We start from the raw sequence: 15,839 nt of genomic DNA, 5'->3' as shown, positions 1-15,839 counted from the left end.
GGTTTTTTAATGCCAAAGAATTTAGTTTGCTTGGGAAGCAAGTTACTTCTAGAACTCTTATTTACTGTGCATTTAAAGATATTCTTAACGCCTTTTTAAAAATTGGAACTTTATTTACTATGAGACCAAGCGCTTTAATACAGTTGAAACTAAAGATACATAAATTTTGCATCCTGCCTTTTTACTTAATTGTGTGGGAAGCTACACTTACTAAGCATGCAGGCAGTTTAATGACTGTCTAATACTTTATCATAAATAATATACCATATTTCCTCCATTGTTAACATTTAGGATTTTTTCAATCCTTCACTTACATGCTGTGATGAATTTTTTGGTATATAAATAGGTTTCTCTATTCTGAGATACTAAGAGATTGCCACCAGTACAGGACAAAGAATATGAACACTACTAAAGCTCTTGACTTATATCGGCAAGCTGCTTTAAAAAAATACTTACGACAACTTAATGGTCCCACTATCAGTATATGAGCGTTCATTTCATTGTGCCTTCTCTAGCACTGGGTGTTCCTTCTTGTTCAGAAAACAAAATCAAAACCAAAGCCTTAATTTTAAGAAAAATGTTCTATTAAAGTAACATATAGAAAATTACACAAATCAGGGAAGGACCTGGCAGTCCAGTGGTTAGGACTCCATGCTGTCACTTCCAGGGCTTCTCAGTGCAGCCGAAAAATAAAAATAAAATTACACGAATCATTAATGTCTGTATAGCTTGATGAATTTTCACAGAGTGAACACACCTATGTAAACAGACCCATCTCAGCAGACAGGACATTTCAGCACCTCAGAAGTTACCATCACCCCCTCCCTGGGGAAGCCACCGTCTTAACTCCTAATACCATAGGGGAAAAAAGCCTTGATAATCTTAATGCATAAAAATGTATAAAGTAAACCAAGTTACCACAAAATTCCTAACCCTTTTCACCATTTGTTTCTTTTGGTAATCCAGGGCCTATACTTTGCAAAGATAGGTTTCTTTATTTCAGGTTCCCCAACTGGGTGGGAAAAGAGGGAACCCACATGATTTCTAATCCCAGGGTCTCAGATTTGACCTCAGCTGTGTGCCATGCTTGTGCCCAGTATCCCTCCTGGGAATCTGTAGAACTTCTTCCTTCCTGTCTTGCTTAGGTAATGATGGGCTTTTTCCTGCCCTTCATGAATTATCAAACCAAACTCTAGAGGATGCCACTCTAGGATTCTAAGCCAACAACAGAACTTTCACACAGTGAGTGAAGCATTTTACTCAAGGGAAGACCAGAGCTAAACCCACGGCCCTACTCCTGATCAATTTTTCTATAGGAGATGATCTCTTTCTAGAACAGGAGAGAACAAGTACCTTAGGAAGCCATTGCTCTTTTCCCCACAGACCTGGCAGAAGCTTGGAATGAAGGAACTCTTGTTTTTCCAGGTCTGGGAGCACAGGACATTTTTCTCCAGCCTGCCTGGTCAGCTGTGTTCCCTGGTCTTCCTCTTACACTGAAAGCTAAGAACTTGCATATAGGAAATGACGTCAGCACAAATTCCGGTGACTAGAGCTTTTGGGGGAGCACTTGGTCCTCTGCTGCTGCCACGTGAAGAGAAGGAATACAGAACAGGATTTTCCTCAGAGTCTCTTGGAAGATTCTAACATATTGCTGTTCTCAGCCCTCTCCCCCAACCTCACCTCAACCCACTATATTATATTATTTACACCCATCCCAAGACAGGGTGGGATAACATTATTACCTTTTACCCAAGAATCATGGCGGTCAAGTAATTGACCTGCATTTGATGGCAGAACTGGGGTTGGAACTCGGGGACTCCTGAAATCGAGTTGAGTGTCCTTCTGTCATTCTGTACCTCTGCTGTGGATAGAAGCCTTCGGACTGTGGCAGCCTATGTGGAAAATCATGGGCTTTGGAGAAATCCCATGAAATCTATGCCCTATACTATAAACTATGAGAATTTAGGTAAGTTATTTACCAACTCTGAATCTGTTTATCATATAAAGGGAGGCAATACCTACTCTAAGCTGTTAAAGATTAAGTGAAAACACTACAAAATACCTTGCCGACTATCTAGGTTTGAATCCTGACTTCGCCTCTTTCTGATTGGAGGAGAAAATGTTTTAATCTCTGGACCTCCATTTCTATGTTTGTAACAGTATATCTTTTATTTAAAACAAACAAACAAAAAAACCTTATTTTACTGATGATAAACTGATCACAGTTATGGAAAAATTCAATGCCTGCACCTCAATGACTAAGTCATTTCAACTTAAGTTTCCTCATCTATAAAACAATCTGAGCAGGGATCTCATCCTTATACTGTAGGGTGGTGGTAGAAATCAAAAGTCATTGAGAACCATTTAAAAACTCATGATCAAGGAAATATTAAGGCTCCATATTTCTTAGAAGACTTTGTGATCTTGAGATGCCTTAAGTGTCCAGGGGAAGCTACATTGTATTGTGTCTCTTATGTATCTGGTGAGATACTTTCCATTTTGTTAATGTCAGTACTGGAGCTAGATATTAAATAACTTGCCTGAGGTCACAGAGTTAGTATGATTGACCTTGCTCTGACTCACAGCTTTCGTCTTCAAAAACAGTGTTTTTTCAGGATGAGAAGGTCATGACCAGGACCTTAAGTTTTGTTAGAGAAATGAGACCTCTGGCCATAAAGATGGGTCACACAGAGTCTTGGAATGGCACCATAGGGCTACCGGGAATATATTCATAAGCAAATCTGAGGGAGGATGGGCTCAGGCCTGACATCTTTTTCAGAAGAGCAAAACACAATAGCAAACTCTACTGACCCTGTACTGCCTTCTCTCCTCACCCACCATCACTGCTCCCAACTGGATCAGAAGAGAGGCCTCCAGACAGCTGGTGAGAGGCCAGTCTCCCGGCAGCTGGGAGGTCCCATCCTTTCCGCCCACTGAGAGCACCTCTCATTTCTGCTACCTGGTATCCACCAAGGAGCAGGTCTCAGAGGACAGGGTGGCAGTGACTAGGGAACCCTTGCAGCCTCAGGGCAAGACAGGCTCCTGTGCCTCCAAGAAGGCAAGGAGCAGGGATCAGCTCCAGGAAGCTGTTACCCCGCAGGCTGAGGAGTCTCGGAGACAGAGCCCTGTCCTCTCCAAGAGAGGTGCCCTTCCCCAAGAAGCAGCTCAGGAAGGCATCCTTGGTATCACCCCCAGGCAGCAGCTGAGTGCAGAGAGGCGTCCTTAGACGCCCCCCAGGCCCAGCCACCACTGCTCATGGCTTGGCCATGTCTAGAGAGAGAGTGTGCCCTCCTAGAGCCGAAATATTCCTGAACTCAGTGCCCAAAAAGAGGAGGGGAGGGCTTGCATTCCACCCCCAGCCCCGCGCGACCCTGACCAGTTTTATTGAGATGGAATTGACATATAACATGGTATAAGTTTAAGGTGTACAAAGTGATGATTTATGCATCTATTGCAAAATGATTGCCACAATAAGATCCATCTCCTCACAGGGTTACAACTCTTTTTCCCTTATGATGAGAGCTTTAGACATCTATTCATTTAGCAACTTTTTTTCTTTCTTCTTTTTATTAGGAACTTTCAAATACAGTATTGTTAACCAATCATCATGTTGCACATTACACCCCCAGGCCTTAGTTGATAAGTGGAAGTTTGGACCTTTTGATCACCTTCCCCCAGTTCTCCCTCCCCCCACCCCCGGCCTCTTGTTTGTTCAAGTTCAGTTTTTTTTCCCCCACCTCCCCGATTCCATAGATAAGTGAGATCATGCAGTATTTGTCTTTGTCTTATTTCACTTAGCATAATGCCCTTAGGGTCTGTCCGCATTGTTGCAAAAAGAGCCTAGAATTTAATTCTGAGATAGCTGGCTGACAACTATAGCATCCCAGGACTAATTGGGGCATAGATTTCTAGAAAGGGTCAGGTATGTCCTTCTCAAGCTGTCCTCTCTTCTCTTGCTCTCTCCTCCCCTCCTGCCTCCTTCCCCCCAATCTACACACTCACGTTCTCAAGCTGACAGCTGTCACCCACGCTGCAGCCTTGGGATTGCCTGTTCAGCCAGGGTTTCTTGTACTAGTGGGAGGGCATGAGGTGAGGAAAGTTCCTATCAGGCAGGCCACCGAAACTTCTACTCTAGAGAACTTTCGAGGGCACAGAAAGCACTGACTCTTTTCCGAGGCCTGCTCTGGGGCTGGCCTGGCCCCGAGTGGGGAGAAGAGGCTCCCCAGCGGCAAACCCATCAAGAACCATGACTTGAATTCCTCTTCGGTTTGAGGTCCAAGTCGGCCACTCAGAGAGCTAGTTGGGGAAACAGCCTAGCTAAATAGCAGAGGTGTCTGTGTGTCTGAGGCGGTGGCCGGTGCTTTTAACACTGTTACAGAAATAAAAGCAAACTGGAAAAAAAAAAAGCCCTCTTGATTCTTGCTGCATTTCCAGTATTCACCACAAGGTGGCAGTGGGCTACCCGAAAAGAGGGAGCTCTTAGGCACAGGGTGTGCTCTTCAGCCCATCTGTCCCTGATGGTGATGAGGGGCCCTCCTTGGCATTCATGTCCCCCTCCCTTAGTGGGAATCATCCCAGGCACCTCCTTTCCCCTCCCTGCCCTTCTTCCACCCCTGGGTCTCACCATAGTCCCAGTGGTTCTACACCCAGAGCTCCCTTCTGCGTTCTTTCAGGGATGCATCCCTTCCCCTGGGACTGGATAGCAATGGCTGGAATTTATGTGTTTACTATGTGCCAGGCAGAGATCTAAACATTTACATGAATCATTTGATTTAATTATCAAAACAACACTCTGATGCAGGCACAACAAGTCACCCTGTTGGACAGATGAATTGGGCGAATGGAGATTAAGAGCAGTTTTCTTGGTCACGTGGATCAAAAGCCCTTGGGCCCAGGCTTTACCTGAGGCCGTTTCCCCAGAGGTGGAGCCACAGCCACGTGGTAATCCACCTGCGTCAGCAAACCACAGTAAGTCACTCGCAGCCAAACTTCCAGGAGTTCCCAGTTACCACATAACAAAGCCCAAACACAGGCTGGCCTCCCATCCCTCCCCAGGCAGCAGTGACTGTGCTAGGAGCAGCCTCCTTCCCACCTCCCAGGCCTTCTCCCAAATAAGATACTTCCAGGCTCTTTGGTCTGGCCTTTTACCATATCAGGGAGATTATCCTTATCTGGTCACAATCCTATTCTACCCTCAAGTCCTATTATGGGATGAAAAATGTCCCCTCAAAAATTCACATGTTGAAGTCCTAACCCCCAGAACCTCAGGACATGACCTTATTTAGAAATAGGGTCATTGCAGATGTAATCAGGTAGATGAGGTCATACTGGAATGGGATGGGGGTGTGGGAGGCAGGCCCTAATCCAACATGACTGGTTCTTAGAAAAAGAATGTCATGTGAAGACAGTGACACAAAGAGAGTGTCATGTGATGATGGGAGTGATGCAGCTACAAGCCAAGGAATGGCAGAGATGGCCATCAAACCACCAGGATCCAGGAGAGATGGGGAAACAGATCCTCCCACACAGCCCTCAGAGAGAACCAACCCTGCAAATATCTTGATTTTGGACCTGATTTTCCGACCTCCAGAACTGTGAGGCTATACATTTCTGTTAAGACACACAGCTTGTGGTACTTTGTTATGGCAGCCTTAGGCAATGAATACAAGACCCAATTCCAATACTTCCTCTTCAGAGCCTGCAGGGGCTTCCCCTGCTGTGGGTCAGGACTAACATCCCTGGCGGGTCCAGGAAGGCAAGGAGCAAGTATCAGCTGCAGGAAGCCTTTACCCTGCAGGCTCCAGAGTCTCGGTGGCACAGCCCTGTCCCGTCCAAGAGAGGTGCCCTACAAGAAGATGTCTTGGCATCATTCCCAGGTAGCAGCTGGGCATGCCCATGAGAGGAAGCCCCACTTAGTCCTGGCTCTGGCTGGGTCCTTAGAGCCCAGGCCAGCCACCACTGCTCATGGCTTCGTCATCGGTGATGTCAAATGTCGGAGGGCCTTGCATTTCAGCTGATGCCTGTCTACCTTCGGGCTGAGAACTGTTCAAGGACAGTGTCCTGTCACCTTCAACCAAGACAGATCCGAACTGGGGACCTGAATGAGGCAGGGGACCCTGGGAAGTGGTAAAGTGAACAGGGCCAAAAAGGGGCAGATAAATGGGATGGAAGGAGGAAGAAGGAAGGGAGCAATAATTTCTCATTTGGTCTCAGCACCAAGGGTGGCCCTGAGGTTGTAGGGTCTGCTATTCCTCACTTACCTGCCTTCCACAGGGCAGTGCTGGGACTGAAACTTTCCTGAGGCCCCTTGGGTCCTAGTGGGGAAAGAGCCTGTTAAGTATTACTGATCTGAGCTTTACATACACATTCTCATGCCCACCCCTAATGATCGATCCAGGAGGCATTGTGATTTCTATTTTACAGATGAGAAAACCGAGGCTTGCATTTCGTAACTAGACCAAAGCCTCAAGGAGGCCAGGCCAGCAGCAGTCCCCCCATCTGCTCTACCTGATCCCCAAGCCCTGGCTTTTGGAGCAGAACACCCCCGCCCCCATTGTGTTGGGTGCAGACTGTGGCCCTGGGGTTTGAGGTGGAGCCACACGGGGTCACTGGAGCAGCCAGCTGTGACCCCTTCCGCCACATGGAAGCTCTGAACCTCCTTATCACCAACCTCCCTCGCTGAGTCTCATCGAAACCACCAAAGTCCCTGTCCCTGTCTTGTGACGGAGCCCAGAAAGCCCCGGGGCTGCCTGAAAGTCAGCTGCCTTGAAACAAAGGGCCACTCGTGCCCTTCCACCCCTCCCCCGTCACACAGCCCAGCGGGGACAGCAGGTATGTAAGCAAATGGGGGAAATAGGGCCACAGCTGCCGCCCAGCCGGGGCAGCACTCGGTCTTCTGAATTCCGGTTCCCACTAAGTGGTGATTACTGCAACTGCCTGGGGCCTGCTCCTTCCAGCCAGCTGACTGCAGCCAGGGGGGCGCCGGGAGAGCCGGAGCAGCTGGCGGCGTGCACTTCGGGCGGGGGCAGAGCCTCAGCGGCAGATGCCAGGCCCTGATTATTCCCGGAGGGCTGCAGAGAGGTCGCATTTGCACGTCAAAGGGGGTTGGGGCCCCAGTGCCCTCCTCTTGGGACCTGGGTCTATTCTGGGGAAAATCAAGTTGCTTTGAGCGAGTTCCACACCCGGGTCCACCCCCTTCTTAACACGAGGGCGGGTTTAAACATGACAAGGAGGAGTTACAGCCCACTCACTAGACCCTCCCAGGGACCCTCTGTCCAGCAGCTCTCCTTCTGGTGGAGTCTGTTCCGGTGGGAGGGGCTTTGGCGTTTAGCCCCGGCTCTGTTTCAACTGCCCTTTCATCTCAGTCCCCCCAACGTCCCTCCTTAGGGGGTGAATCATGCCCCCCAAAATGTTGACATCCTAACCCCCAGTACCTGGGAACGTGAACTTATTTGGAAATAGGACCACAGCAGATGTAATTAGTTAAGATGAGATAGGCCTCTAATCCAAGGTGACTGGTGTCCTTACAAGAAGAGGAGAGACACAGAGGGATGCCAGGTGAAGACACGGAGACACAGGAGAGAAAATGGACAGGGGAAGACACAGGCAGAGAAGGGAGTGATGCTGCCACAAGCCAGCGGACACCTGGAGCTGGCAGAAGCTGGGAGAGGCAAAGAGCAGTTTCCCTAGAGCCTTCCGAGGGAGCACAGTCTTGCCAACACCTTGATTTTGGGCTTCTAGCTTCCAGAACTCTGAGATGATAGATTTCTGCCCTAAGCCACCCTGTTTGTGGTACTTGTTAGGCAGCCCTAGTACACTAGTAGACCCCTGAAAAATAGGGGGTAATATCCCTATGTAACTAAAGAAGAAACAGGCCTGGAAAACTGCTGTTCACAGGCCATGCTTCTTTGCAAAGTGTCACGAGGACCTCGCTGTAACACCTGAGCAGGGTGCTGGGGCAGGGGGCGACCAGCCCAAGTCCCCCCCACCCCTTCATTACACCCCAAAGTAATTCAGGTTGTGACCAGGGTCCTGAAACCACACGATGAAATGGGAAAGAAGACTGGACGAGAAGCAGAATCACCCCTCCTTTACCCAAATCCACCTCCTCTCCCTCCCGGGGCTCCCGTGCTGTTTGCACAGGCTGCCTTGTCATTACTCAGGTGTGTGTCTCCTCGCCCAGCCCCGGGAACGGGATGCATCCCACAGCCTAGCTCCTCCTCCTCTCTGCTCAGTAAGTGCCACTGGCTTTGGCTTCTCTCCTGCTGGGTAGTGGGATAGGGGGTTGAAAGGAATTATCGCCCTAAAGGAGCTCACGGTCTGCAGGAAACCACGGAGGAAGGTGTGTTCAACTCCTTCCAGGCCTGACCCTGACCCCTGGGCTAAAAAGCCACTGTCCTGCTTAGCCTCTGCGAAATGGGGCTGTTAACAGCCATGGCGGCCTTGGGTGAGATGTTCTTTGCACGCTGCAAATGCTGTTGTGAGCAGATAGGGTAGGGGGTCCCTGAAGAAAGAGAACCAGGCATGGCTCTCTTGACATAAGAGAAGGCATTTTGGGTCTAAGCCGTTTTGTGACCTAAGCCTGGCCACAATGCTTGCCCTTGAACGGGTCTCAGTATTTAATGATCTTAAGGGAAGTGAGGGAATGCAGGAACAAAGGAAAAGTAGTCAAGAAACAATAGTCCAGTGATAGAACAAAGTCCTAGTTTCTCCTCAAAGAGTATATGTAACGGTCTGATACATACCGTTGAGTTCTGCGGGAACTAAGGCCCCCATCCAAGCGGAGGATGGAAGGATGACGTTGACTCTCCTGACTTCGATGAACTAAAGCTAGGACTCTGCTGACCTTCGCCCCAAGTCTATGCTGAGTTCTCCTCTGCCCAAGCCCCTTCATGAATATGCATGTACCCTTAGCTTAAAACTTCCCCAGTTCGGCTGTTTGGAGAGACATTGCTTTGGTGTTCTCCTTACTTGCTGCAAGTCATAAATCCTGCCTTCTGCCCTTTGCCTCAGCTGTCTTTGGGCTCGACACCCAGCAAGAGGCGAACCCAGCTTTCGGCTAGCACTGTGTCCTGTAAGACTCCACCTCACTCCCAGCAGTGGGTGACCTAACAGGTGGGGTTGTCTCCTCACCCACAACCCAGGCCCCCCAGTCACGACAGAACGGCCCTCCTCCTGGTCCTCCCCTTCCAGAGACACTGGCCTTCAGCTTTCCAGCCTCCGTGCCCCTCACTCAGGCCTGCAGATGCTGCTAGCTTCTTGACGGGGCAGGACGGGAGGCTGTGGAGGTAACGATTCTCCTTGTCTGTCCCTCCAGCCTCAGGAGGTGCAGATTGGAGCAGTAAGGGGGAAAGACAGCCAAGTGGGAACCAAGGGAGAGCGTTGTTCCAACAGTCACTCGCTGTGCGGGTGACCCTCGCTGAGGGCGCCTATGTCGTGGGGATGGTGTATCTCACAGCACAGGGTTGCCATGGGTCCTGGGGGATGTGGACCTGCAGCCACGTAATCAGTGTGCTTTTGCCACAGGGTCTGGAGTCATTGGCCTCTCACCGCCTAGAGAGAGAGAGGAGGGCCAGTCACTGTGCCTGCCCCGTGGGGACACAAAGCAGGGGATCCCGCCCCAGCCTCCTGGCCAGGACGCTGCAGCAGCCTTAATGATCTCCGCTTCCTCATTAGGCTGCTGAATGGACAGCCTCCGCCCTCCCCAGTCCGGCCTCCCCATTGTCTGGCCATTTGTCTCCAGCCTTTTCCCTGTCCTCTGTGTACAGCACAATAGCCTGGAAATGGCCACTTCCTCTGTCATTTACTGCCTGGGATGGCCTCACCACATAGTCTGAGGATGAGAGCCTTCGCTAAGTACCCTCCAGATCACCATAGCCAGGGTGGGGTGGGGGACCTAGACCCTCGGAGGTGAAGGGGTTCGCTCAAGGTCATGTGGGGGAACTGGCAACAGAGCCCCGTGTGAAGTCCGACCCCCCATCCAGAGCCCTCTGCTGAGCACCCACTGTGGCTGAGGAGGTGCCAGCCAGCTTTGGGGGCCCCTGCCCGGAGGTCACCTACAGCTAAACTGGTGGGCTGGCTCTTGGGCAACCCCGAGAACAGCACAGCACAGCCCGCCCCAAGCCTCCCTTCCCTTGCGGGCCCCAGTTCCTCCCCATGCCTAGTGTCCCATCCCTGGAGATTTGCTGGGGACATCCTAGGAGTCCTTAAACGTGCCCTTCATCAGACACATTACATATATTCAACCAGTGTTCCTTCTCTTCTCTGTAATGGCCCAAATTCATAAACAAATACGGCTCTCGGCAGTGAGCGTCAGTGAGCACCTACCGAGTTGTGTTTTGGAGGCTCAAAGAGGGGAGTTGTGGATGTAAGCTGCACTTGAGCTTCGCACAGGACCCCTGGCTTGATCTTGGTGCCATCGTGAGGGCCTGGAGGCTGCGGTGGAAAGAGCTAGGATGGAGGCCCCCATGCATGAGGCTTTGACTGGTGGTGCTGGGTTCCGAGGCGAGAGCAGACAGTAATGGGGAGGCAGCGAGGAGGAGGGGAGAAGAGGGAGAGTAGGGACCGTGGTGGACGCACGGTGGGTGACCCGGATCCCCCCTCTAGGAAGAGACTCATCCCCCCACCTGTCCGGAGTGTCGTGGCTGCAACTCTCAGCTGAGTCCCTCTCTGCGCTTTGCCTCCTGGTCCACAGCCACACCTCGTCCCGGGAGTGGGGACAAAGGCCCAGCCCTCCTGCCCCACCCCGTGGGAGGCTCAGCGGAGCCTCGCGGTGAAGTGTCCCTGCACGCAGTCCTGCTGGCTTCCTTCCCTGCGGCGTGGCCGGAGGCCTGCTCATCTTGGTCGCAGAGTCGGCCTCCTGGGAAGCCTCTCCTGTGTGAGAGGCGCTTTCTGGAGGTTGACCTGTGCCCCGATGAGAGGGAGGGGTGAGATGGGAGGCACGCAGTGCCTTTCCCCGTTGAGAAGCCCCTCCACCCCCTTCCCACCCACACCCACATGCACACACCTCTCGGGCCCCAGTTTTCAACATCAACTTTAAAAACACTAGAAACTAGGGGAAAGGAGCACTGTCTTTTATTTTCTGCTTTCCCTTCTGTGTGTGTGTGTGTGTGTGTGTGTGTGTGTGTGTGTAAGAAAAGTTAATTAGCTTAATAGGCTTTTTCCTTTTCTGATAGAGTTATGCCCTTTGGGGATCTGTAGGTAGAAATACCCTATGAAACTAAAATATTTGAAAGATGGCAGTATGAAATTGAGCCTGAGAATGGTTTGCTTTTCTCGGGCTCAGGAAGCAGGAGGAGTGAGGCGGGAACCAGATTGGGAAAGACAGGCTTCGGGCTGGGGGGATTTTACTTAGGTGTTCCCATAGCTGTGTCCTTCTGTGATGCCAGATCTCGCTTGGAGCTGGCCGGCTGGCATCACTGTGGCCCCTCCCGCTTTCTAAGTATAGTCTTTGAGGCCCAGCCAGCTGGGAGCCAGAGCCAGCATTTCCCTGGAAAGCATTTGCTTGCACAGGGGCCAGGCCAGGGAAGCTGGTGCAGGAGGCTGGTGGGACTGGACTGTGGGCAGAGGTGCTCAGATCCCTCCCGTTTCTTATTTCCTCGGATGGGCCTGGTTCCCTTGGGCTCCCTGTGTGCACATCAACGTCTTGGATGGATGGTCCTGAGGCTCCTTCCAGGCTGACCTCTGGGTGGGCGGCCCTCTCCTCCAACCTGGTGGTGACCAAAGTGGGGATCAGAGCAGGCTGAGCTCCAGGCTGCTCAGCCGGGCGTTTGCAGGGGCTGGGGGTCAGCTGGGCCCCCAAGAGCCTGAGGCACTCAGACGGGAGTGGGGGGACAAAGGCAAGGTGACCTTGAGGAGCTGAATCCCTCGCTGCACCCGTGCCCAGCTCCCCCCGACCCTGGAGCCGAGCGATCTCACGTGACCTCACTTTTCTCCAGCTTGGGATATACTTCAGAAACCAACTCACTTCCTCCGAGGTCACCTGTCCCGGGATATCTATACTTCTGAAAGCTCAGCCCAAGGACGTGCATTGCTAACAGTGGAATTTCAGGACTCTGTGAGGGAAGGGCCTTCTTGAGGGGAAGAGGGGCCTCTCAGCCCGTGGGAAGGTGGGGAAGAGGAGTTCAGAACACAGCCTTTTATGGTCTGTCAGCCACCTGGGGGCTGTCGTAAGGGCGGAAGGAAGAGGCAGCTTCCTGTCAGAGCGAGAGGCTGGGAAGTGGCCACAGTCAGGCCTCACACACTGGGGGGTCCTGGCCTCTCCGAACCGCAGCTTCTTCGTACATAAAATTCACGGTTGCTGTGAAGGGTAAACATAGTGTGGATTTGGGAAGTCATCCAGCCGCAGCCCAGGAGCTGATAACTTCCCTTCTAGGGGTGGACCGCACCCCCTAGTCGCCACCCTGTGACCTGCTCTGCTTTGCCCACCCTCCAGCCTGGAAGAACCAATCGAGCCAAGGGAACCCTAGGCCTTGAACCCTCGGGCTACGTGCTGCCTCGCTCTCGGCCCGCAGCCCAGGAGGGTGCCACCGGGTGATGGATGCTGGCAGGCAAATAGTCCTGTTATTTTTGTTGCAAGGAATTTAATTTGCCTCACCTGTCACCGGTTACAAAAGCTGTCGTGAGCCTACTTACCTCTAAATTAGCCTTCACTGAGGCAGTAGGGGGTGGGGAGAGCAGAAGGGAGAGTGCGGTGGGGACTTTGTGTGTGTGTGTGTGTGTGTGTGTGTGTGTGTGTGCATGTGGGCACGTGTGCGTACACGCGTGTGTGCAGGGCAGAAAGAGGGGAGGGGCCGTGAGAGCCGAGAGGCTGCGCTGGGAGAGACAGTGAACTGGGTTCTAACTGACTCCCTCCAGGCAGGGGGTTTGGTCATTGCCACAGGCTTGCTCGGGCCCAGGCCTGCTCCAGCCCCTCCACCCCAACTCCCAGCAAATCCCTCTTTGTTCCTTTCTTCCCCCAGCTGTGCCCTTTCTCCCAGGAGCTTCCCCTGACAAGCCAGCCTTCTGGAGTTGAGAGCTGGGAAGAAAAAGCTGGGGGTGGTAGGGAGACAGCTGACCGTTCCCCAAGGCGGGGAGCTTTGCTAAGGCCGCTGGAGCCTGGGCCACCATTGTAGTTTATCACAGTTTGAAGCAGTGACATTATATTAACAAATAATAATAATTACAGTAACAATAAATTATGATAGCAGTAATAAAAATAATAGCAACACTCGATCTAACTTTTATCGGCATCGTCTCATTGAATTGTCAAAACCACCCTCTGAAGCACAGGGAGGTTAAGTCACTGATCCAACATCACACGGCTCGGCAGCAGTGGAGTCTGGAGGTGAACTCAGCTAGCTCTGAGGCTGCACTTGACCCCTTGTCATGCTTGCCATAGAGGCTCCCTTGGCCGGTCTCACAGTAGAACACGGAACTGGGCAGCGGAGTGGGTTGTTTTTTTTTTCCATAAAGATTGTGACTGATGAGAAATGTCTTCGTGTTTACTGAGATTGTGTTGATCGTAGTTGTGCTGTTTCAGGGACCATGCTTTGACGTGTGGTTAGAGTCTGGTTTGCTGAGATGGGTGTTGTAAACATAAAATGTAGGGACTTGAAGCCGGTTAAGGGGACTGAACTTTATTCTGAGGTTAGAGGGGAGCCCCTGAAGGTTTTGGGTAAGGGAGGGGCATGGAGGGAGCAGCACGGGGGGTATAAAGCTGAATGCTGTGTGTCAGTGGATTTAACGGACCAGAGTGGGGGCAAAGAAACCAGCGGGGATCTGAGAGTTGTCAAGGTGACTAGCTCTGTCATTCCCCAGCTGCATGACCTTGAGAAAGTCCTCTCTCCTCTCTGGTCTCTCTTTTGCACATCTGTAAAAGTGAGATGGCTGGAATTAGAAGATATCTAAGATGTCTTGGGCATTCTGTGATTCTCTGGATGACCTCGGCTGGGCCAATAGATGCTGGAAGAAAAGAAGGCGCTTTTTTTCCCAATTAATTAATTAATTAATTAAGTTTTGGCTGCGTTGGGTCTTCCTTGCTGCGTGCAGGCTTTCTCTAGTTGTGGCGAGCGGGGGATACTCTTCCTTGTGGTGCGCGGGCTTCTCATTGCAGTGGCTTCTCTTGCTGCAGAGCACGGGCTCTAGGTGCGTGGGCTTCAGTAGTTGTGGCTCACAGGCTCTAGAGCACAGGTTCAGTAGTTGTGGCACACAGGCTTAGTTGCTCCGTGGCATGTGGGATCTTCCCGGACCGGGGCTAGAAACTGTGTCCCCTGAATTGGCAGGCAGATACTTAACCACTGCACCACCAGGGAAGTCCCAGGGGGAAGGCTTTAAGGAGTGGAATCTAGAGAATCTAGGATCTGATTGGATAGGATGATGGAAAGGTGGAGTGTGGGGTCAATGATGGCTCCCAGTGCAAGGAGAGATTGATAGAACATCAAGGGAAAACAGTCTGTATTAGACATACAGTAGGCTGATAAACTTCTGCTTGGGGACCAAACAAGGCAGACCCCTCCCACCAAAACAAACATATATATATATATATATATATATATATATATATATATATATATATATATATATATAAATTAATTAAAGCTGAACATGTCTCTGTCAAGTTATGTGGAAAGATGCTATTTTACCTTTAGCATCTATGTAAGGATTGTGTTACTTCGCAAAATTTGGTTCTACACATGGAAGAACAATGTTTAATGCTTCAGACTTCTCAAGGGTTTTCATAGGAATTGCCGGGCAGAATTGTGTTTGAGGGAGAGGAAGGTGAGGTTAAAGGCTGCTCAGGCCTGGGAATTCCCTGGACTTCCAGTGGTTAAGACACTGTTTGCGGGGGGCACGGGCTTGATCCCTGGTCAGAGAACTAAGATCCCACATGCCACGCAATCGAAAAATGGGCAGAAGACCTAAATAGACATTTCTCCAAAGAAGACGTACAGATGGCCAAGAAGCACAGGAAAAGCTGCTCAGCATCACTAATTATTAGAGAAATGCAAACCAAAACTACAATGAGGTACCACCTCACACCAGTTAGAATGGGCATCATCAGAAAATCTACAAACAACAAATGCTGGAGAGGGTGGGGAGAAAAGGGAACCCTCTTGCACTGTTGGTGGGAATGTAAATTGACACAGCCACTATGGAGAACAGTATGGAGGTTCCTTAAAAAACTAAAAATAGAATTACCATATGACCCAGCAATCCCACTACTGGGCATATACTCAGAGAAAACCATAATTCAAAAAGACACATGCACCCCAATGTTCATTGCAGCACTATTTACAATAGCCAGGTCATGGAACCAACCTAAATGCCCAACGACAGGTGAATGAGTAAAGAAGATGTGGCACATATATACAATGGAATATTACTCAGCCATAAAAAGGAACGAAATTGGGTCATTTGTAGAGACGTGGATGGATCTAGAGACTGTCATACCGAGTGAAGTAAATCAGAAAGAGAAAAACAAATATCGTATACTAACGCATATATGTAGAACCTAGAAAAATGGTACAGATGAACCGGTTTGCAGGGCAGAAACTGAGACACAGATGTAGAGAACAAACGTATGGACACCAAGGGGGGAAAGCAGCAGGGCGTGGGTGTGTTGGTGTGATGAATTGGGAGATTGGGATTGACATGTATACACTAATATGTATAAAATGGATAACTAATAAGAACTTGCTGTTTAAAAAAATAAATAAAATTCAAAAAAAAATCCAAGATCAAGGTGAAAAAAAAAAAAAGAACCTGCTGTATAAAAAAATTAAAAAAAAATAAAAAAAAAAAAAAAGATCCCACGACCAACAACAAAAAAAAAGCTGCTCAGGGCTGCAGGGGATGTTTGG

Source organism: Balaenoptera borealis (assembly GCF_965194805.1).
Source record: "Balaenoptera borealis genome assembly, chromosome: 8".
NCBI lineage: Eukaryota > Metazoa > Chordata > Mammalia > Artiodactyla > Balaenopteridae > Balaenoptera > Balaenoptera borealis.
The sequence above is the reverse complement of the archived record's forward strand: the minus strand, read 5'-3'. Positions refer to the sequence as shown.